This window comes from Toxorhynchites rutilus, chromosome 1, assembly GCF_029784135.1.
Source record: "Toxorhynchites rutilus septentrionalis strain SRP chromosome 1, ASM2978413v1, whole genome shotgun sequence".
Taxonomy (NCBI): Eukaryota; Metazoa; Arthropoda; class Insecta; order Diptera; family Culicidae; genus Toxorhynchites; species Toxorhynchites rutilus.
In genome coordinates, this window is record NC_073744.1 from 131,860,577 (window position 1) to 131,885,728 (window position 25,152).

General features: G+C 37.9%; 1 non-coding gene across 1 annotated transcript; it reads right to left on the reverse strand.

Moving 5' to 3' along the window:
* Window positions 1-323: 323 nt before the first annotated feature.
* Trnat-ugu (transfer RNA threonine (anticodon UGU)) lies at window positions 324-396 on the reverse strand. Its single transcript has one exon. It is a non-coding gene; the product is annotated as a tRNA-Thr (tRNA).
* Window positions 397-25,152: the final 24,756 nt, after the last annotated feature.

Sequence of the window (25,152 nt, forward strand, 5' to 3'; positions counted from 1 at the left end):
ATACGGAGACAAAGATACTGAATTCGCTCGAGTTTAATGAGGTGTGTTTTGGCAGCTGATTGAAAACAGAAACTGCCATACTCCATCACTGAGAGAATAGTTGTTCGATACAACATTATAAGATCTTCGGGATGGGCTCCCCACCAGGTGCCGGTAATTGTACGGAGAAAGTTTATTCTTTGTTGACATTTTTTACTCAGATACCTAATATGGACCCCCCAAGTATATTTGGAGTCGAACCAGACCCCAAGATGAATATGATGTTGTCCGAAATATGATTCAGAACGGTATCAGAATAAAAGATGTAAAAACGGTACATCTCATGCCTCCTGTGAGAATCGAACTCACGACCGCTGGTTTACAAGACCAGCGCTCTGCCATCTGAGCTAAAGAGGCTCACGAAATTTTAAATTTCAATCAATCAGATTTTTTCACATTTCAGTTGTTGTACAATACCAGAAAACCATCAAAAACTGGAGCCGCTTACTATCCATTTAGTTTGGCAAAGATCACCGATAACTCATCTTAAGATGTTTACGTACCCATGCCATGTTCTACGCGGTAATAACGCAAAAGGCAATATCCCTTTCAATGACACACTGAAGTTTTCGAAGAAAACGACAATCGGAAGTAATTATAATCCGCTAATCATCTTGGCAAGCACACGCAAGAGCGCGAATATATGCGATTATGAACTTTCATCTTCGTGCCATTACCCAACCAGCAATGACAGCCTGTAATGGCCGTAGCGAAGGGTGCGGGCATGTGGGAGGAGGTGGTGAGGCTAAAGACAGTGCATCATCATTCGCCCCACTTCTCGGGGGTTTCCCCGCGCGTTTCTGCGCGCTCAGTTCAGCCACCAACATTTCAGTTTTTGGCGAGTGAGAGTGCAATAATAAACAGAATTGGCTCCCGCAAATAAACAGCAATAGTAATAATTCGAGCGATTCGAGATAAAAGCTTGCCGGATTTGTCGTTGCGCCGCGCCGCCACCACTGGTAGGGAAAAGCAAGGGTTTAATATGGCGGAAATGGGACGAAACTCATTTGGCATGGCCAATTTGAAAGAAAGCATATTTACATCGGAGTGGTCCCTCCGACCAACCAACCAAGCGTCGAACGCTGCCAACAATTGTCTTTCGGTGGCCATGATTTGATGGCATAATTCTGCGCTGTGGAAGGGAAGAATGATGACAGCAATGGATGTCATGTTGTGTGTTTTAATACAGCAAAATAATTGCCAAATTGCCAGCGCTATCGGCGCCTTAATAGGCGATTATGAGAGATTTATGCGTATTTGCTGAAAGAGAAATGCATGAGCCTCGGGGGTGGGAGACTGAAACGGATCCTTTTAGCGACAACTACTTATCCGTGTAAATCAAACGAATCATTCGAAAACTTCGAAAAAAATTGGGACAATGTAATGGCATTTTTAATTGAATTGCGCACACCTCCGATGGTGTGAAAATTAGATCCAGCAAACCAAGAATACGATCTTCAAACTCAAAGAAAAATCACGTTCTTCGTCGATTCTTTGAGATTCTCTCCTAGATGGAAGTTGTTAATTAATTATTTTCGTTATTCCGTCTTCTCAGTGGCAGTGTCCATATTAATCCCCAACCACTGTATTCCTCTTCCTGTCGGTGGAATTCCGCAGAAATATAGGAACAACGATGAGAAGCGATGACTTTTCATCTTTTGCCAGCTTGATTGGAAAAATTAACGCTGCGAAGAGTGGTGTCAAATATTTGATTAAATCATTTCATTTGGTTGGGCTGAAATTTAATCACCTCAGCGCTAAGATTGGCACGTGGAAAAATAATTGCAACGCGGCGGTGGCTTCGCAGCTTCGTGCCAGGTTTTCAGCATCCAATGACCGATCGGCCAGTCCTGTCGGAAACGTAGAAAATTCGTATGTTTTACGCGCCTCCCAACCCGTGTATGATTTACGACGAAATCGAACGGCCAAGCAACTTTTAAATTTATGCCAAACAGATACAACATTGTGCGCACACTTCCCGACAGGAGATCGAAATCCTGGACAGAGAAATAATGCTGGCTCGGCTGCAAATAAACCATCCCTGTGTGTAACCGTACATATTTTATATTTTTACTACACATAACATTAAAATCCAAAGAGCGCACAAAACGTGAGTGCGGTCGGTGGCCAAAAATAAGCGAGTCAAGTTTACGGGATTTTAGCTTTTTCACTTAGGAAGCGGAAATAAAACTATCTTCCCTTCCCCCCGTCCGTTTGTCCTTTTCTGCTACCTTTTGCGTCGGCCCCACAGATATTGCGCCCTTCCATTAAGTTACGGCAGAGGAGCAGTTTACACATGAATTGATTTGAATATTCGTTCCATACTCTCACACGAGAGTGCCCATATTGTTGGTTCCATCCCATTCCGCCCGGTCCGGGACTTTGGACCACATATTCGAGCGGTCAGATGCTGCTGCCGCCTGGATGGTAACTATTCACTTTTACAACCATCGCATTTTTTGCGCTCCCAAAAGTTCACAACTGGAAATAGAAGCGGTAGTAAAAATTTTATTCTCACTCAGGAAGGATTTTTTTCTCTCCTGTTGGTACTGCTGAATTATCCAACCGTGAGTTTGGGCGAGAAACATATGGGACCTGGCTTTCACTGCTGGACAGGTCTTTTGTTGACAAAGGATGTTGAATTATTTTAGCTAGCATTTTGTCGTCCACTTTCCCATGCTTACCCTAGAGAACTTTGCATCTTTGCATATAAAGCAATGATTTACCTTCAATCTTTCATCAGAATTTGTTTACACATCATGTTACAAGGGCAGTCCGATAGGTACTTAGCCTACAAAAAAACGAAAATTTTGGAAAAGTGGCGATTTATTTCTCAACATAGCCTTCTTTTAGCTCGATACACTTGTTTCGACTGTTCCTTGGTCTCTGGTGTGTACCAGTGGATCCATGTTTCTTCGACGGTCACGAAGCTACGCAGAAACTCCTTCGGATTGCGCTTAAACAGCGTCAAACACTGCTCTGAAGTGGTCTCACGGTTGCGCTTGTTGTCCGGAGTGAGCAAACGCGGCACCCATCGCGCCGACAGCTTTCTCATGCCCAAAATTTCATGCAGGATGTGACCCACGTGGTCTTATCAATCGGCGGTCTGCCAATACGACATCGTGGATTTTGTCACGTTATCCTCCGTGGTAGCCGTTTTCGGGGCACTTGGACGTGGTTCATCGAAAACCGACGTGCGACCACGTTGAAACTCGTTAAACCAATTTTTGACGGTCGCCATCGAAGGAGAAGAGTCACCGTATACAGCATCCAAACGCTCTTTGATTCTGCTGCGAGATTTCCCTTCCAAAAAAAAAGTTACAGGAGGGTTGTGTCCGAGATACGACCGTATAGTTGACGTAGGATTCCGTTAGACTATCTGTTGATTTTGGATATGTTTGAAGAATTACATCGTTAAACTCTTTGATAATGATTTGGTGGCCCTGAAAAGGGCTGTTTTGTTTGGTTGTTGGGTATTGTTTGTTCATTCCACCAGTTTTTACCGATTGATGATGACAGGAGGATGGTAAACAGTCGTTGGATGGCGCGTTTCAGATAAAAGATACTGAAGTGGAACGAGATATGATTAAAACCGCCCTCTGCGATCCTAGACGAGATGCCTCCTATGATATGTATGGATGAAATAAGGAAAAAAAAACTCACCAATGTAATATAAGATTATTACCAATACCGAACACAATTATCAATTTTTCTCATCAGTAAAACCATGCTACTTCAATATAGAGAAAACATATTTGAAATGGAAAAAGTAATTTTCTTTGATAGTTTTTACTTTCTGAGTATTTATTCAAACCAATGCGAATTTTAATTGGACTAACAACACCTAATACTATATGTAGAGCAAATATATAAACTATCCTTGGGTGAAAATGAACACAACAAAACATACAGCTTAAACCAAACGATCCGTTCTGGAGCGGGAACAAACCTTGGTTTTTATTTATGAAAATTGAAATAAAACCGTTTCATATATCAAGTCATTTTTAACACAACTGCTATCATATACAATTTTACAGCTACACTTGTACCAAATTTTTCACAATACACGATCGATCATTGATATGAAATTTCACGAGGCAACCAACATTAAAGTTTCAAATTTAAATTTCATTTGCTAGAATTAATCGTATCACTCACCTTATATTTGCAATGCCGATTTCCCCCAGTCAGCTTGGTTTTGATGTCTCCGTTAGGGAACACATTTCAGTAGGAACAAAAGCTCCCCATACTTTCATGTATTTGCAATGCCGGTTTTCCCCAGGCAGCTTGGTTTTGATGTCTCTGTTAGGGAATCGCTGCATGTGTCGTCAATTTAGACCAATCAGAAGTGGGTATTTCCGTTAGGATAGGGGTTGAGATTTTTCAATTGTGCGATAGTTAGTTTCATGACATATATTTTTTTTTTTCAATATAAAAAATTGTTATGGAGTGCCGAAATCGATTGACGCAAAAATTTCATCAATCCATCATGAAATGACTGAGCAATAAGCGTTTGAAATTGGACAATTTTCACGATGTACTCGATTTTCGATTTTCAATTTGTACCCCAATATGTTCCCGGAAGACGTAATCCTACGTCAAAAAGAATCGAATCACCGACCGATATTGCTCTTTTTCCATTTTTCTAAAATCCGCGGACACGCCCGCTTCCACACACGGTCAAAACACAACTACGAGTCCGATTCGGCTGAAATGTTGACAGTAGCCGTTTACGAGAATGTACTACACGATAGTAATCTCTCTTGCGATACTGACACCATCTGGCGATGAGGCTAAGTTCTTATCGGACCGCCCTCGTATGTGCTAGAAAGCACGCAGCCCAACCAATGCATTCTTGCACCTTTGAATTATTTTTTGTTGCATACATTCTGTCGTATTTATATGGAATATTTGTAATTTTAAATCTCCCCGCTGGCCTTTTTCATTTTTTAAGTTGGTACACTGACAGTAAACTTAATGTCAATTTTAAATGCGATCTGTCATTGAGTTCGGCTACAGCGACTTTAAGAACAAGTAAACTTTTTTTTTGTTCGGTAGTTTTTGATGTGCATAAGTCTATTGCTCAAAGATATTGTGCGAAATGTTTTGTTGTAAATAAAATTAGTAGAGCCGAAATGTTGAAAATGAATACATTGGGTGAATCAACTATGTCGAAAATATCGACAAAATAAAACAAATGGTGCTTGTAAATCGTCATTTAGGTTTGAGAGAGCTAGCTTGTGAATTAAAAATCTCTCACAAACCCGTTCGTCATATTTCGGTTGATGTTTTGGGCATGAAAAAAATCGCAGCACCACTAGTGGCTCAATTTTCTTCAAAAAAATCATCGCAAACAAGTGGCTGGATACATGTTTGAACGATCAAATTCTGATCCCACGTTCATCCAACGCATAAATATTGGCGAGGAGACATGGCTGTAAGTTAGGGTGACAATAAAAATCATCATCTCGAATTTCAAAAAATTACCTCATAAAAAATGGTCACTACCCCGAAAAAACACCCTATGCAAAATTTCAGCTCAATTAGACTTAAGAGAGAGTGGCGCTAATCGGTCAAAGTTTGATTTTTTTGAAAATCGAAAAATTGGTTGTGTACATGAAAAAGCTGTTTTTGCATAGGGTATTTTTTCGAGGTTGTTTTATGGGGTAACTTTTTGAAATTTTAAGGTCGATTTTTCCCATACATTCATTGGCATCCTAGTGTGAGTGTATGACATGCAATCGAGTCGAGTTGAACAAGCTCCGTACTCTCCAAATGTGGTCCCTTGTGACTTTTACCAACTTTCGAAACTCAAATTAAACGCTTCGACAGCAATTCCTGAATACACACAGTAGATCCTAGAAGAACGCTTACAGTAAAAACTTATCAACTTGTTGCATTGTCAACAAATATAAACAGAATTTTCTGCCGGTGCTCTAAAATCTCGGTTTTTCTACATAAAAATGACTCCCAAATTAATAACGTACTTATTACATGCCCTAAAAATTGGAGCGTTGTCAGATACCTTTAGAAATATTAGGTGAAGCAAAATATTGAAATAATATTCCAAATGTGGCGAAAAGATCATGCCAATGAGAAGAATGTACACACAAAAATGTAACCAGTTAAATACTAGTAGTACGAGGATGGGCTGATCAGTAATCCACACATGCTTGTAAAAGACGACGAACAAAATGGAAAGATTGGGTGAAAAACCAATTGAATAACAAATGTTAACCCTCAAAATCATGTATTTGTTTTTCAACGTAGTCACCGTTAAGTATTACACAGTTCGTCTTCCACGAGCATGTGTACATTCCTTATTAGCCAACCCACGTAATTTTTCAGAGAAAACGTGAAAAACTTGTTAGAAACAAAACCATTATCCTGTAGAAGGGTCCTTCTTCTGATGTATGGATGAATTGTTGGTTATTGTATGATATTTTCATATAATATCATATAATATAATATATTTCTCAGAATTTGAATAAAAATAAATTTTAAATTTTCAAATATTTGCTTTCAGTGTAAGTATAAGTCACGGCCCGGAAAAGATCATAAAAATCACACAATTTATTCATACAAAACACTTTATTCGTAATACAAAATATTATAAATGAAGATGGATAAGTGCATTATTTACACATGAACAAGTATGGAAAAGTTCATTCGCTCATTTCTCCACACCTGATTATAAATCACTCTTGTATCTGCTTAGAATTATCATTCAAAAGAATGCAGCAAGCAGTCATGAGATTGAACGATGAATCATTTTACACTATCCGACCATCTTCATTCGGGACTGAGAATGAATATAACAAAACAAAGAATTGTAAACAACATTCAATGAATTAATGCTCCTTTGGATGGTTCGCACGAAACAATGTAACGAGTGCGTCAAAATAGACTCAATCTGCGTGTATATATGATTTTATTTTCCCTTGTACTCTTTCCCTTGTCAGCGTTCAAGTGCACATGAATCTACCTTTTCACTCACCAATAACTTGCGTTAATATGGTCTTTGGCGTTGGCTTAGATCATTCTATACTAGAAACAAAAAAATGCCATTGCAATAGTGCACAAGAAACAACTCGATTTCAACTATCTACTTATATTTTACTGCATTACTGCATTTTACTGATCGAGGTTCAATGATTGCTATTTGAGTGAAAAACGAATGATTTTACAGAGACACTCGCTGGCTCCAGCAAAAGTTTCCAATTTGATTATATCACCATCTAACGTCATTCCGAGAGGCAAATGAGGGAATGCAAAATTCTCTGAGAATAGATGAGCGGAATCGAGACAGTATTTTTCCGTTAAACTCGAGAATGAACTTTGCAAAGAGGATAGGTGAATGTTTTCTGTCTCAAATAAAGTGAGGCGTAAACGGAGAATAGGAGGGTGAGTTTTATCTGTGAATGAGTGTTGTTGAACGAATCTCGATGCGATTTTGTCCATACCTGCACATGAATACTCATTGTCACTTACCTTTTGCTTCAGAAACAAACACCTGTAAAGAATAGTGATTAGATTGGTATCACACATAATACTTACCACAGCACAAACAAGAATCACAACACAAAACAACAATCATAACAATAACAATCAATTCCAACTAGCTTGTCAAAGGATAGGAACGGATGGAAACGAACCCGTTACATAAAGTGTAATTGTTTATGGCAAATATTCTAGACGCAACCCGTACAACAATTACGCTATTCAAATGGTAATGGGAGTAGTCGTAGGGCACGGAATGTTTAGAAAAAATCAGAGGCGAATGAACTAAAAAGTTCAAGGCCTCTATAATTCAACACTACTACTAGAAAAAGTCAGTCGCAATAAAACCTTCGATCAGTGATTCGTTGACTTTATTCGACCAAATCTCTTCATCGTCATCGGGTAGCCAGTCTACTCTCATCTCTACTACTCTGGAACTCTGCTCAGATACCTATCTGGGCGGAGACAATGATGTTTTTAATGAAAACAATAAAACATAAAATTTAAATTTAAAAAAATATACATCAAACATTTTCTTAAGAAAATGTACTCTTAAAAAACGTTTTCAAAATTTAAATTATTTTTTCTCGGAAAAAAAATTCTATTCTGAAAAATTTATAAGCTTAACATATACAATAACTAACAAGTCATCCACACATTGGTAGATGGGCGCTTTTACAGGAAAAGAGTTTTCCTTACAACTACTGCACATTTAACTTGAAAACATGTCAAAAACATATTAACCATGAAAATTTACACATAAAATGGTGTTTTCGGTTTTCTTTATGTCAAATGTCTTTAAATTGCATGAAGCATCGAGATATACTGTCATCTTGATTTTTTTTTGTCTTTGCCCGCTTTGCGCAACTCTCTGAACATTTCTATGGGGTAACGTTTTTGAAATTTTAAGGTTGATTTTTCCTATAAATTCATTGACACCCTAGTGTACTGACTGAATTTTCAACGAATTTAAACATAATTTCCTGCCAGCGGTCTGAAATCACGGGTTTTGTGCATAAAAAACAGGAAGTGGGTTATATCTATGGTATAACCGCAAGGGTGACGTAGGACTATCGTTGATTTAGAGATCATTTGTTTGAAGTTGAATCTAAATCCATTCTGAATGAATGAATAAATGAATATTTGGGAGACTTCGAAAACGAGAGCGTTACGTTGGAGGCACAATGTTTTATGCATCCAATATAGGATACGAAAAACCTTGTTCTGAAGAATAATCTTCAGAAGCTAACCTGCTAACTGTACTTGATTGACAAATCACAAACCCAAATGTATTATATGGATATTTTATGGATAGAAAACATTAAAATAAACTCTTTCACATGAATGTAATTTGAAATTCCCACAGGAACTGGCAGATTATTTTCAGTAACGATTAGATATTTCCACATTTTCCTCGATACTGGAAGCCCACCAGTGGTTAATACTAACTCGATAACCACCTGTTAATAGTACTTGATTGAAAAATATTTGGTCACAGTGTTACATGAATAGAAAACATTCAAATAAACTCTTTCACATGAATGTATTTTTAAATTCCCAGAGGAAATGGCTGAATATTTCCCAGCAATGATGCCATTCTGGCTGAATATTTCCCAGCAATGATGCCATTCAGCATCGAGAAAGTTAGATCTTTCCGGAACTTTCTCGATGCTGAATGGCATCCAAACGGAAAGAATTCTGCGCGTGTATGTGTCGATCCTTCGCCGTCCACCTCCTCCAGCACGTTAGGCAACGATGTTGTCTTGTCGATGACCTCACGAAAAATGAATGTGTCTCACCACCAGAATATCGCTTAAGTATGCTTTTTGTGTGTGATTGAATCGAGAGAAGGTGTGGTTTACGATGGCAATTTGGAATTCAAACTAGAGGGGAATGAACTCTCTGAGCTCGGAACTTTCGGCGACTGAGCAATAATCGATTGCGGGCGCATACAATATTGGATACGGAAATATCCTACTGATGGGGAAGAATAATCTTCTGAAGCTATCCTGTTAATTGCGATTGATTGAAAAATCACAAAACCAAATGTATTTGGTCACAGTGTTACATGGATAGAAAACATTCAAATAAACTCTTTCACATGAATGTATTTTTAAATTCCCAGAGGAACTGGCAGATTATTTTCCAGATCTTTCTCGATGCTGAATGGCATCCGAACGAAAAGAATTCCGTGCGTGTATGTGTGTGTGTGTGTGTGTGTAGCGGCTGCTTCGAGATCTTCCCGGGGAACCGTTTGTGGCATCAATCTCCTCCTGATGGATTCATGTCTAGCCTAAGGTGCACAAACAGGGTCTTGGTGACACCGTTCATCAGTGCTTTCATGATAAACGAAGAGCTTCACCACAACAGCGACAACATGCTCCAATCGCTGTTCAATTAGAACTGAGTGGATTTCCGAGCGGCGCTCGCTTATATACCGATTGGTGATTTCAATAGCCTGTTTTGAAAGCAATTTTAAGACTATTGAAACAAGTTTTTGGATCAAAAAGTAACAAGTATAGAACGCGTAGACATTTTATCTTTCGAATGAAGTTTTTATCATACCATTTCGTTCAGTTGTTTAGGAGCTATTAACGCTCAAAATCTCGGTCTCCGGCGTAACGCTTTCGTTTTCGAAACTTTGATTTTACACCCCGGTATAGAAATGAAAGACGTAGTCCTACGTCAAAATGACTCCCAAATTAATAACGTACATTTTAGGGAGCCTTAAAAAAATGGCCAGTTACCTTTAGAAGTTTTTGGTTAAGCAAAATAATGTTCCAAATGCGGCGAAAAAGGTTTTTTAGGAATAGCAATATAGTCTCTCTAGTCCGTTGCAATGTTACGAGTAAAACATGAATTTTTCATGATTCTCATGCAAAAATCCCGTATGTTTCAACCGAAAATAGAAAATTAAAAAAATTGAAATTTGACGTTTTTGACGAACGTCTATATTTTATTATTATCTGAAACATTTCCGTATACACTATATCGCTATTTTGACTCCAAACAAAATTAGAATTATTTGTTTTTTTTTCAGAGAATACATGAGATAGTTGTTGTTAAAAAATCTTCTTCCCTGTTGAAGTTCCGGTCTTCCGATGTATGAATGACCTCTTGGATATTGTGATAGCTATTCACATATAGTTTTATTAGAATTTTAAAATACTTGTTTTTTTTTCTTAAATGAATTTTAATAATTAAAATATTGTTTTTACATTTTCAATTTTTTGATTTCTTTTTCGTTATTTTTTCAATGAAAATTTAAATAGTTTCCTACATTTCCTTCTTTCATCAAAAAGTTTATAGTTCTTACAGTTTTTGAGTAAAAAATTTGGGTTAAAATTAAAGGAAAATAAGTTGGGCCCTTCTCAATAAGTACACTCTGTCCACTCTGTAAGACCACCCTGATTCTATTTCGTTGCAACACAAACAGTTAGAATTTCAACAAGATACATTCATACATTGTTGAATGCTTAGAATAATGTATATTTAACGTAAAATTCGTTCAAAAGAGTTGTTTGTTTATTTATTGTGCTCAAATATGATAACTTCAGCTGTCCAGTTTCTATAAGACCATTTCAAAATTCATTTTTAATGAAAAATTGAAAACGATCGACTGATTTACATGTCAATAATTAACAACCTTGCCGTTTCGGTTGATAACCTGGAAAATTCGTGTTGGAATACTATTTACCAAATTCTGCTGAACGGATGTCTCGATATTTTTCCATGTTTCCGAAATTGCGACCTTGAGCTCGTCAATCGGGTGTACCGTTTTCCCTCATTGTAGATTATGTGTACAAGGATTCCCCCTAAGATTTTCAACAAGATTCAAGTCTTGAGAGCGACCGACGATCAGTCCAAAAAAATTAGTTTTTTGTCCTTATCTCATTCCTTTGTTTCCTTGCTGGTATGAATAGTAGCATTGTTTTGCTGGAATGTGAATTTTTTGTGACGATATCCACGCAAAAACGGTAGGAGAGAGGATTCTAGAATGAATGATGATGTGGCTATCTTGAGTTTTCGGTTGCACAGAATTCCGCCCAAACCATGCACGAGCCTCCACCAAAATTCCTGGTTGAAAAATACCTTCTTCCTTCATTCGTAAATCACGCCAGTACCCGTTGAAAGTACCCGCACGCCAGTACCCGCAGAACCATCCAAATTGAACTATTTTTCGTCAGTGAAGATTGAAGAACTTTTCGTTATGGTATATAGCATAATGTACCATGTCCCACTGTCGGTTCATGTCAGCTTTGGCAAAACTCAGCCATCTTCCGATATGTAGACTGTACAATTCGTAGTTGCTCTCCGTGATTGACCGGAACCAACCAAGTTGCACAAAGAACCACGTCGTTATAGTCACCAGGGGAAGGGAAGGAATGTTAGTATGATATTCGCCGCCCGATGGCCAGAAGGGTGGCCTCTGCAGCGTGGTTCCCTAGCGTTTATCAAGGAAGGAATAGTTGTTAGTGGACGGGGTTAACAATCAGGATTCACAGCGGTATGTGATGTGATTCTATAAACGCGGACTCTCTATCTCTCGACGAAGCGTAATCCCGAAAATCGAACGCTTTTCACCGAGAATTTTTTTATTTTATCATGCGTCATACTTTTCAATTTTTCGAATATTTTAACCTGAACGAACCTAAGCAACCTGGAAACATCTCCACAATTAAACGGACCTACAATATATGTCGTGGTATATCGCATCTTCCTAATTTCTCACAAATTTTGATTACCGACGACGGAGAATATTCGTGAGAAACCTGAAAAGGTAGCCCAAAACCACCTTCATAATAAAATGGACCTATAATTTTTATCGTAGCTTATCGCGTCGCGAACTTCCTAATGTTTTATACATTTTAACAGATGATGCATGTTCTTGATTGAATCATTCAAAATATTTCATGGACTATCTGGTTGGCTACTTTCTAACCTTTAATTTTGATCGCCTTACGAATGAGGTTACCCATGGGAAACCTAAAGAGGTCACCAGAAAACGCCTCTTTGATAAAACAGACCTATAACTTTTATCGTAGCGTAACGCGTCGCGAGCTTCCTATGTTAATATGTTGACACCCAACGATAGATATAATTCATGGGAAACCTAAAAAGGTCACCGAGGAGCACCCCAATAGTGAGATAGACATTCAAAATATCTCGTGGATTATGGGGACGCACACTTTCTCTAACTTTTGTAATTTTCTATCACCCTACGATGGAGGTTATTAATGGGAATCCTGCGAAGGTCACCGAGAAACTCCTCAACAACAACAAAAGAGACTTTCAATATATTTCGTGAGTCGCATTCTTTCAAACTTTTGTATTTTTTTAACTATCAAGTGCGAGATGTCATTAGAATTGGACTGATATCTCGAAAAGCAGTATTTTCCAGACCCAAAGCGGTTTCTTTCGCAGTTGAAGCAAACTGAAAATATACATTTATTCCACCACCACCAATACTACATACAAAGCACAATATCCTATCATAACTCTACGATAAACAATTCAATCTCCCTCTGACAAAGCTTAAAATTAACAACAGTGTGAATGAGTGATACAAATACTCCTCCAATTCATCGAGCCTCCGTCACGAGTCTGAAATCGAATTCAAAATCGTTCCACGGTGTATGACATATCTAATTCACAACACAACAGAACTCTAAAATGAAACGACGAAATAAACTATTTACAAACTGATGACAAATACCACAAAAATTAAGTTACAGAACCACAGTTATATCTACATGAATATCTAACTTATTCTTCTGTAAATGGAGTTTAGCAACAACGGAGTTATACATAAAAAAACATTAAAATGTCCAGCACATATCCCTGATCTGAGACTAAAACGCATTATACACAAATATGAAAACAGTTTTACGTGTCTATGGTATTGGAAAAAATCACCTGGCACCCCTGAGCACCAGTAAGCATCAAACCAACAAATCAACACCGATGGGGAGAAACAAAAATATATACACTCCTACTTCGTATACATATAATCCACGAGATCGAGATGAAAAATAGAAGGTGGGAAGATTCACGGGTTTTGCTTGTGTTAAACTTTGATTGTATTAGTAGCCAGGAAGATAAGAAGTTCACATACCAGGCATAAGAGTCAGTTACTCAAATGGTACAAAATTGAATGTGTCAACGAATAACGTTGATGGAGGATATACAGAAAATAATTACATATTTCCAAAAAATATTTTTCGCGTTACATTCATCATTTGAAAAATAAACAGAAGTGACATGTTCTGTTTATTCAAAAATGTTTCATTTTTGTTATTTCTTCTTATATCAGAATTAGTATTCTAATTTTTACTATGTTTGGATTTTAGAGCATCTTCATGGTAGTTTATCTCTTGTCAGCAATTGTAATTCCTTTTTTCACAATTAGGGTGCTGAACACTTAATTCGTCTAAAACTAGGACGGAAGCAGAAAACTTTTCGTCTCAATTTGGGTCATATGGAGTCTATTCAATTTATTTTTCAAGTGCATTTTACATGGCATTTGCTACTTTTTTCTCATGCGCTGTAAAATGTTTTCCGCCAAAGGAAAACATTTTACAGCCATTTAGGACTTTGTTCATTTACGTTTTTGGTCGATGTAACGAGAAGTAAAATAAGATTGAAATAAAGTTTAGAACACCTCAACAATACTGAAATTTCAGTTTCTGCTAAAATTTCAGTTGGGCCTCTATGATTTTGAACGCTAGCATTGATTTAAGAAAAAATAAATAAATTTGTTCATTTTATCTGCTTATTTTTACTTTTAATAACAACACTTTTCCTATGTAGTGGACTATTATAAGAAAAGTAACATACATAAACAAAATTTGTGACGTCACAGATTTAAAAATCTTCCCACCTTTCATTTTCCATCTCGCCACGAGATCTACAAACCGTATGTGGCCGAGAGAGGAAAAGAGGAGAAAAATTAGCCTCTCAGTAAAACTATAGAGTACAAACATCAAAACCTCTCAAGCAGAGAGCAGAGAGCAACAAAAGGAAAAAGGAAATCGATACTTAGCAGCGTTCAATGTTCGGGTTTCTTCGGCAATTTGATAAACTTTCTCTTTGGCAGCTCTTCTCGTTCAACAGAAGAGCAGGGAAGCACTTCATTCTTCTTCTTCTTTTTGGCTATAAGAGAGTTTAAACTTTTCAGTTCATTCGCCTCTAGTGGAAGCACTGTGAATTCCGCTAAAACACAATTTTTTAAAATCAGCTAACACTGAACGCACGATCATTTTTTTCGACGTAGGACTACGTCTTACATTAAGGGTGCCAAATCAGAAAACAGGTCACGATTTTATGAAATAAAGTTATCGTTAATAACTATTTTTGCTGAGACGGATTTTAACGATTTGCATACCAATCGAATCGGAAATTTTCTAAGATTTGTTTGATATGCTATACATTACAATCCCATAGTATGAACATGGTTTAAATTGACGAAAATTGGAAGCATTCCGATTTCTCCATATATTTGTTCTATCCATTTTGTGTGCTTTCCCGAACAAAGCTTTCAATAACTAGCAACTTATGCACCCACTAGAATAAAAACAATCGGAGATAAATAAATCGTTGGATTCAAAGTCTACGTAAACAAAGAAAAAGAAGAAGAAGAAGAATAGAAACAACGAAGGGGGATAGCGAAAAGAGAATATGCAACCCCTCGATTTTTTCGACACATAGCATATGAAAGCAAACATTTTCTTTCAATTGCTACTACTATTAAAATTTCACTTGAAGATAACAGTAAACAAAACTCAAATCCTCGAGTTTTCTTATAGGAAACACAACCTTGGTCGCATATATAGCATCAAATCGTTTTCGCTTTTGCAGCAACAAATAAACACAACGCCTTAAAATTCATCCGCAGCAACTTTAGCTAGTTGCTCTGTGCCGCAAGTTATAGTAGCATGTGCATCTTTTTCACACACTGTGTACAACTGTAATCGAAAAACTACAAATAAACGAAAACCCGGAAGAAACAAAACTCGCTTGATCATGTCAAGCTAAAACTCTAAACGAAAATAAACGCGGAGCGATTAAAAACGCGTCCGCACCCGATGACTGCCCGAAGGAGACTCGATGTGAGCAGGTGTAAGAACGAACGAACGTGATGAATTATAGAGGTTTTAAACTTTTCAGTTCATTCGCCTCTAGCCTTGAGAAAGGCCAATGGGTTTTTCTTTTAATCGTTCCAAGCCATCGCATCCTCTAGTCTCGTCTCCGGAAAACATAGTAGTATAATTATTTAGTATAAGCTGGAAGGAAAGTTTCGTTAGTAATGGGAGGCATATTTGGTCGTCTGATAGCTAAATTTGGGATGGAAAGAATAATTAAGAAATAAACAAATTCATTGAGAGAACCAACCTGGGTGCCATCCACGAAAGTTTTGTTTATTCGCGATTGAAGGATAATGATTGTCATGTTACGTCTTTTTTTTTAAATTCATACATGTGTGTGTGTGTGTGTGTGTTAATTTATTTTGAGAATATAAGTAAATATGTGCGGCCTGACGTACATTCAACGTGAATTCAATGTATATCACCTCGTATTGATAGAGGAGGCGATCTGGCGTAGTGGTAACATCTATGCCTCTCACGTTAAAGGTCACGAGTTCAATTCTCACTCCCGACATTCTTCCAAAAATGGAAGTAAAAGTGACGAACCAACCAAATGAGTTGAAAATCACTATAATACAGATAAAAAAAAAACCTCGTATTGATTCAGGAATATTAAATATGTATAAATATGTGTTAGTATATATGTTATATTTTGTTAGTATTAGTATTATATTTATTGTTAGTATTATTTTTTTTTCTTTTTGTTTTTTGTTTCTTTTTTTTAGAAGGTGTAAGATGAGGAGCTTTAACCTTTTAAGCCTTCTTTATGTAAGCATTTTTTACCAATATTTGACGAATTGTCACCCAAGTAACATTTAAATTTAAATATTGCTTTATTTGCATAAGCGATTTTGAGGTATTCGAAGTTGTTCTAACTATTTCCCGTTTATCCCGGTCGGAGAGTTTCGATTTACGTGGAGCTGTCTCCTTCTTACAGTATTCTTAAGGATTCGCCAAATAATTGAGCATTGTTTGACGGGATCGTCCAATCCGACGAGAAAAAAATTACACCAATCAGCAAGATCACCACCTGGTCTTATAGAAGTGTCGTTGCTTAAATGATCAATGTCCTAACACCCACAACATTTCATTAAAATCTGATGGTGCTGCCAAATTCTAAAACTAACTAAGATACAATTTACAAAGACTCATCAGATACGTAACAACAAAACGATTTTAATGTTTTTGTAACAAGTACTTTATTTGAATTGACTTCACAATTTCCTATCGGTGTTTCTACAATCGAATTATGTACCATCACAATCGATCAATTTTCAGATATCGGAAATACTTGTTTCAATTTATTAGTTTTATCGCTAGTTCACTCATTCAAAAATTCTCTCCCCCATTTTTTCGATATTCCAGAGACATGTCAACAATAAAACTGTCATCGGAACACGAAACACAAAGACTTCCTACAGTCGAATCCCAATCCGACGACTGAATGCATGACTTGCTCGTTTCGCTCGTTTCGCTACCTTCTGACATTGGCTGACAACAACGAGTCACGCTAAAAGCTACAATATCGAATGAATCCCACCGAAAGTGACATCCCCTCGGCTTCTGGCGTTGAGTCGTTATATCCGTCCACGGATCTGCTAATGATATTTTATGGGAGACTTTCCGAAGCGCACACGGCTTCTTCCTCCCTGACCGGGCCTTCGCCGACTCTTCCGACTCACCAATGGGATAATTTATGAATCTGTGTACGCACCGAAAATAAATCAAAACCTGCATATTTCTGCCGGATTTGTTCTGCTGTAAGTGAACCGAACGCGCGCTGCGATTCACCCTCCCGATTTTCGGGAAAAAGGTTCAATTCGGTACGAAAACAACTCTCCGCTGCGGCAGAAACGCATCCGCGGGATCATCGCCGGCATTTCCCACCGCGCTTTTCCCGCTATCTGCTCTGCTCTGCTAACGTTTCCACACTCACACACACCCGCAGCCCCGGCCTTTTCGGGGGGGAGGAAAGAGCTAGATTTGATCAAGTCCGTCCGGATCCGGCCTCGCCTTTGTCTTCCAGCTCAGGCATATTTCATAATGGTTTGACATGTTAATCTGGTTGATATTCCATATAACCACTCGTTGGCTTCCGATACCCGTGTTCCGTGTTTTTGCTGCTGCTGTTCATCTTCGCATGGAACACTTTTTTTTCGCCTCCCCGTTACAAGTATTATGTCGTGTTAAAACGGCAATTTATCTGCCGATGATTTAACTTTTAACCTAATTTCGTCATAAATCTCGCCCTCTGGTGGCAGCAACCTGATAGGGAACAGCTTTACCGAAGCTGGTCTCAATTAAAATAGTTGAAACGAGAGGACGATCACAGGAGAATTAAAAAAAAAAACTATCAACACCAGGCGTTTTTTTTTTTCATGCGTGATTTAGTGTAATCTGAGCGGTTTTCCAGCTTTACAGTTGAGTTGTGTCTTTGGCGGATGGAAGTGTCAAAGTCAATGTTTGTTGGAGATCGTATGGATTTTTGAATTTGTGTCAGAATAATTTAAGGTACCTATAGTTCCGTTATTTTATCTTGAATGCAATTCGACACTAAATCTACCCAGATGGGCAAATGAATATAATTCAGCGTAAGTCGTGAAAAATCGGTATATTTATTTTAAAAATGTTCATTAGTTTTGTGAAATAACAGTTCTTCTATGGTTTTATTGATAAATTCAATCCATTAATGTCTACAATTGTCACACCAGAAAGAATGTCAAGGAAGAGTAGTTTTTTTAAACTAATTGTGATTTTTTATCACTAGAAAAGATAAATTATACAAGTTACAGTTGATGTGGGGCTTTTGGGTTTTTAAAAAAGATCACCTCTCAACTGAGAGTCAAAACGAATCTGATTTTATTTTCTTCAACTTAACTTAACTTCGCCTCGCTACACGTTATCTGAGTTATGATTGTTTATTATTTATGCTATGCGCTATCGCTCGCGCTACGGAATATTTGGATATAGGAATATTTAGACAGGTCATCAAAAAATGTGTCGCGATGTGCCATGCTGCTGCGCCGAGTGCCGTGGTAACTGCTTCCCTTTTAAGTGTTGGACCTCCTGGTTCAACAATCGCCTGATGTAGCAAATTCCTATACGACAAAACTGCCCTCGTGGTTGATAATAGTGAATTTTTGCCGGAAACTCTGCATGAGCCTTGTGCTGTTCTCCGTTTACTATTTGAATTGAAGTTCCTTGGTGCTTTGCTTTGATGAAAACGTGAAGTCCCAAAATGATGATTGCAGATGTGGTAAAAGAAAGTTCTCCCAGTATTGACCATGAAATGCGACTTGTTGTTAGCTTTAAATGATCCAATTTTTTGATGTTTTGTAAGTGTAGCTGATGGACCTCCTGCACGTTGTATATCTTATTTGTCTGTGCTCTGGAGAGGTTTAAATTAATTGACGGTGTGAATACAGGACTTTCGACTGTTTGGACAATATTGTTTGTAAATGAGAAGTTCTGGAATGATATAGAACAGTTTGTGTATGTGATAAGGTATGAGCCAATTAGTTGCCTATCAGCGATATCACACGTATTGTAAAGGGTTCCATTTGCTTGATTGATCAGTAATGTAGTCGGTCCCATCTCTATGACAGGGAGATGATTTGTAATGGTTTCATAGGAACATTTTCCTGATTGACCTTTGATGATTTTGCTTAAACACTGATCTGCCGATATATCTTTGATATCATCAGTTCCGCAAATTGTCCAAGTATTCAGTTTTTGGCAGGGTCCTGTTTGTAAATAGAGAGTCTCATTCAGCATTAAATAAAATCTACCTGGGATGATGATTTGTTCAGAGTTGTTAACGATGGCTTCTATACGGAGTTGCTGGAATGACGTTTTGCTGAAGTTTGGTATACTGATGATGTACATGATTACGTCGCCATTGGTGATTGCCGCTGTCGACACGAATTTAAGTGTTTCTTCTATTAGATGACCCGTTATTCCTTGAGCCTGAAGGTTACTATTAATCATTTCTATTTCTTTGGAAGTTAAAATTCTGTTGTTGAGCAAATTTAATTTATAAAATAATATAGCGTCTTGGATTGCTTCTATTTCGTCTCCTATTATATCCAAGTTTATAATAACTTTAACAAACTCTATTTCTGCTGAAAGAATGTCATGGTTGGAAGTGTCTGTGGATATTACATTGTTTAGTGAGACAGTCATATTATACAATGTTTCTAATAGTTTATCGTTAATCGTGGTTTGTTCATTATTATTGTTAACCAATTGGTTTAGTGACGTATCTATTGATCTGAGGTCGTCCGCATCTGGTGATCCTGCTAACCATTTCCAAGCTCTGCCTAGTGCGTCCCATCTTCTAAATCTTCGTTCATGTTTCGGTTTGATCTGTTCTAAATTTGTTTTTATCTTAGTGAGTTTATGTGCAATTAGTTGATCAGACACAAGCTTGTCATCCTGTGAAACTAGTTTTTCTATAGGTATGATTGACAATACAATCGCAGTTACATTAATTTTGTGAATAATTTTAGTGGTACCTTCTATAAGTTTTGCTTGACTTACTTCTAAAGTAGCTATCGGAGATTGATTTAGGTTGTGGATTAATAAGGATGCAAGAGTGGTTGGGAGTCTGGAAAAAAAGGAATACAAGTGTTAGGTTTTTAACAGTCCAGGTCTGCTAAAGTATTTTTTATAAATTTCTTGCAATTGTCCTAGTATTTGTTCGGATGTGTGTAGTCCTATTAATTTTGATGGTTCAAAAAACTCTTTCATGATGGCTGTGAGGGTTTCTTCTGAAAATAGTGTTCTTTTAATGATTATTCGTCTGTAACCTGGGAATGGTGTCTCTACAATAGATTCAGGATTCGTATTTGTTTGAGAAATTATGTTTTGAAGTCGGAATGCGTTTAAAGGTGCTTCGGTTGAAATTATGTAATGGCTATCGTCTTCTTCGCCTGAATGTTGGGTAGGAGTAAGTGAGTAAATGTGTAGTCTGCTTAGTGCGTCAGCTACTGTGTTAGTCTTACCGGGTTTATACACGATTTCATAGTCGTGTTCCTCTAGGTAAGATTTCCACCGTTTTAGCTTAGCGTTGATGTTCTTTGCAGATAGTGAAAATGTGAGTGGCTGGTGGTCTGTTATTATTTTAAATTTTGGTCCGTAAGTATAATTTCAGAACACTTTCAAAGCCCAATGTATTGCGAGTAATTCTTTTTCAGTTGCAGAGTAGTTCTCTTCTGTTCTGTTGAGAGTACGGGATGCAAAGTGGATAGGTTTGTCTTTGCCTATTTCACCTTGACTCAATACCGCGCCGACAGCATAGTTTGATGCATCGGTGGTAATCGAAAATGGTTTTTTATAGTCGGGATAAGTCAAAATATCGTTGCTGGTAATGATTTTCTTCAGCCTTTCAAAACATTCTCTCTCAGATACTGCAAATTTTATAATTTTTTGTTGAATCGGGATTCTTCTCCCCCCTCAAGAGATTTGTAAGAGGTTTTGCAAGTTTCGCGAAATCTTTTACGAATCTTCTGTAATAGCCTATTAGTCCTAAAAGTCTTCTGAGTTCTTTGATGTTTTTAGGCTCTGGCCATTTTTCGATAATTTTAATCTTTTTGGGGTTTGGTTGAATGCCTTTAAGGATATATTAAATATCCTAAAAATTCTACAGACGTTTTAAGAAATTCTGATTTATCCAATTGAACCTTTAGATTAGCTTGCTCAAGGGTTTGCAAAACTATCTTCAAATTTGTATTATGTTCTTCCAAATTTCTACCAAAGACATCGTCGATATATGGGTAGCATCTTTTGCCGATATGATCACGTAATATGTCGTCGATCATCCGTTGAAAAACCGCCGGGGCATTTTTAAGTCCAAATGGCATTCTGAGAAATTCATATTTGCCACTAAAGGGTGTGTCACATCAAATTGCATCACGGAAAAAACGCTGTAGAAATTCGCCCAGTAGACCGATCCTTTTGAAAATTTTAGACAGTAAAATAAAAACTATTAAACAACTTTTGGCATTTTCTTTTTATTCATACTTCGAGCCCAAGCCCGTATGCTCGCACCTTCCTCTTTACCCCGTCCATAAGGTTCTGTACAACGTCAGGTTGTAGTTTTTTTTTTAACAGAAATCCATTTTCTCTTGAAGTCCGCCTCTGATTTAACAACTTTTGGGTTCTTCCGGAGGGCCTGCTTCATAATCGCCCAATATTTCTCTATTGGCCGAAGCTCTGTCGCGTTGGGCGGGTTCATTCCTTTGGCACGAAGGTGACCCCGTTGGCTTCGTACCACTCCAACACGTCCTTTGAATAGTGGCACGAAGCGAGATCCGGCCAGAAGATGGTCGGGCCCTCGTGCTGCTTCAATAGTGGTAGTAAGCGCTTCTGTAGGCACTCCTTAAGGTAAACCTACCCGTTTACCGTGCCGGTATTCACGAAGGGGGCGCTCCGCTTTTCGCAAGAGCAGATCGCTTGCCACACCATGTACTTTTTGGCAAACTTGGATAGTTTCTGCTTGCGAATCTCCTCCGGAACGCTGAATTTGTCCTCTGCGGAGAAGAACAATAGGCCCGGCAGCTGACGAAAGTCCGCTAGGTTACGTCGTCCATTACCAGGCAATGCGGCTTCGTCAGCATTTCGGTGTACAGCTTCCGGGCTCGCGTCTTCCCCACCATGTTTTGCTTTTCGTCGCGGTTAGGAGCCTTCTGAACCTTGTATGTACGCAGACCCTCCCGCTGCTTGGTCCGCTGGACGAATGAACTTGACAAATTCAGCTTATTGGCGACATCCCGGACCGAACTTCTCGGATCACGTCTAAACTGCTTAACTACGCGCTTGTGATCTTTTTCACTGACGGAGCATCCATTTTTGCCGTTCTTCACCTTCCGGTCGATGGTTAGGTTCTCGAAGTATCGTTTTAGTACTCTGCTGACCGTGGATTGGACGATTCCCAGCATCTTACCGATGTCCGATGTGACAACTCCGGATTCTCGAAATGAGTGTACAAGATTAATTCACGACGCTCTTTTTCGTTCGACGACATTTTTCCAAATTTACGAAAAATTGACAGTGAAGCATGGCCAACGTGATCTATACACTCTTATCTGATTATAAAACCAAAGCTGAAGATATAATTCCTAAAAATTAAATTTCTACAGCGTTTTTTCCGTGATGCAATTTGATGTGACACACCCTTTACTCACAGGAGCGGAACGAAATAATTCCGTCGGGGCATCGATTAGACTCCAGTAAGCCCTGTGGAAACGATGAAACTTCTCGCCGGTGACAGCCGGTTAATTCCAAGAGTCAATTGTGGGTTTCCTCCTGGTGGACTCCTTCACTGGTATAGGCCTCAAATCCTCGATCCAAGTCGATGACGGTGTTAGAACCGGGCTTATCCTCTCGGTGCTCAGAGCCGCTTTTCCGCTTCGTTGGATTATACTGTTACCAGACAGGCCCGGGCTCGGGCGCCAGTTACAGTTGATGTGGGGCTTTTGGGGTTTTTAAAAAAGATCACATCTCAACTGGAGAATCAAAACGAATCTGATTTTATTTTTTTCAACTTAACTTAACTTCGCCTCGCTACACGTTATCTGAGTTATGATTGTTTATTATTTATGCTATGCGCTATCGCTCGCGCTACGGAATATTTGGATATAGGAATATTTAGACAGGTCATCAAAAAATGTGTCACTACACATCGTGTCGCGATGTGCCATGCTGCTGCGCCGAGTGCCGTGGTAACTTACATAGGAACTCTTACAGCAAAACAAGAGTTCTTAATTTTAGTTTTTTTCCCCAATAGGAAGTAATCAGTGAAGATATGAGCAGAAGCAAGACAAACCAGCTTAATATTGCTCAGAAATCAACTTTATCGTATTATATCTATATCCGGGTCTTATATTTCCTGATTGAATTATGAAATATAGATATTAGGAAGAATTTTATTAATGACATCATTAAAATTCAACAGTGTAGTATATTGTCGATGCTCATCTTCAATTCATAAGTTTATAAGCGATCAGAAGACCGCTTATAAACTCTTGAAAAAGTTCTTTAAACTTTAACCTGTTGAAAAACTCTAATTGGTACCTCGGCAAAATCGTGTGTTATGTTAACTGCATACTCTTCTAACGAATTTCAAGATTTGATGTGGTAGGAACAATCTGTAGCCAGTTGCTTAAGTGTTAAGTGTTATTCAATGCTTCTTAGTCTTTCCTCATAATGATGATCATAAATGTACATAAAACTCTATCAATTAAACTGTCCCTACAATAATACTAATCGATCGATCACATTTTTTTCTTTTATTTGTTTAATTTAGCTAAATATGATAGGAAGCTATTATCTTCTAGTATATTTTTAATTATAAGTTTAAATAGCTATAGCTTGTCTCGTCGATATTATCCTTGTTCGGACCATTCCTTGTTGTGGATCGCAATAATTATAGCTCCAGGGGATGTAGATTAGGTATCTTATATCCTGAGCACGAGAATAATGAGCAAACATCACAAGCGTTTTTCTTTCTCTTGATGTTATAGTTATAACAGTTATTACGGTCTTATTACAGATGACATACACACGATCACTAGCAATTATATGTTTGTTCCACCAACCACCACCATTATTCTACATCTCTAGTGAGCAGAACGTTAAACCCGCTCAACGGCAACCATTTGGATCTACATTTGACAACGCAGAAAACCCGACAAAAATATGTACGTGTGATGCAAGTATATACATTAGAGTGCCAATGAAAATGGTCATCTAGAATTTCAAGAAGTTACCCCAGAAAAAATGTTCACCACCTCGAAAAAACAGCCATGCAAAATATCAGCTCAATCGAACTTTAGAGAGAGTGACGCAAAGCGGTCAAAGGTTGAGTTTTTTGAAAATCGAAAAATCACCCAAGGAGGGAGTAAAGGAAATCGGGGTTTTTGAAAAAAAAAATTCATGCCAAATGTCTTAAAATTGCATGAATCTAGTGTCATCTCGAAAAAAAAAATTCTCAAAAATCGGCACCCTGGGACTAAGTTTTTTTTCGGAGTACGAAACGATTTTATGGTTTTGGGTGCCAATAAAAATAGTCATCTCGATTTTTGCTACGAAATGTTGATTTGCACGATAATATACCCTATGCAAAATAGTAGCTCATTCGGACTTCATTTACTGGTGTCACAAACGTTAAAATTTGAGTTTTTTTCAAAAACGAAAAATCACCGAGGTTTTTTAAAAAAAAAAAAGTTTGGTGCCAAATGTCTCAAAATTGCATTAATCATCGAGATTTACAGTTAAAATTGTGTGAATATGTAAAATTATGTCGACCTGTCGCAGGTGAGAGCTTTATCTGGTTAATAGAAATAAATATACACGCTTTGGTAGCGAAATCAAGTTGCCATCGGGCGGAGCTTAAATTGCAATATCTCTCTCACCGTTCACATGTGGTAGCATTTCGAACGGGCAATTGCGTACACCCAAACTAGCGTTG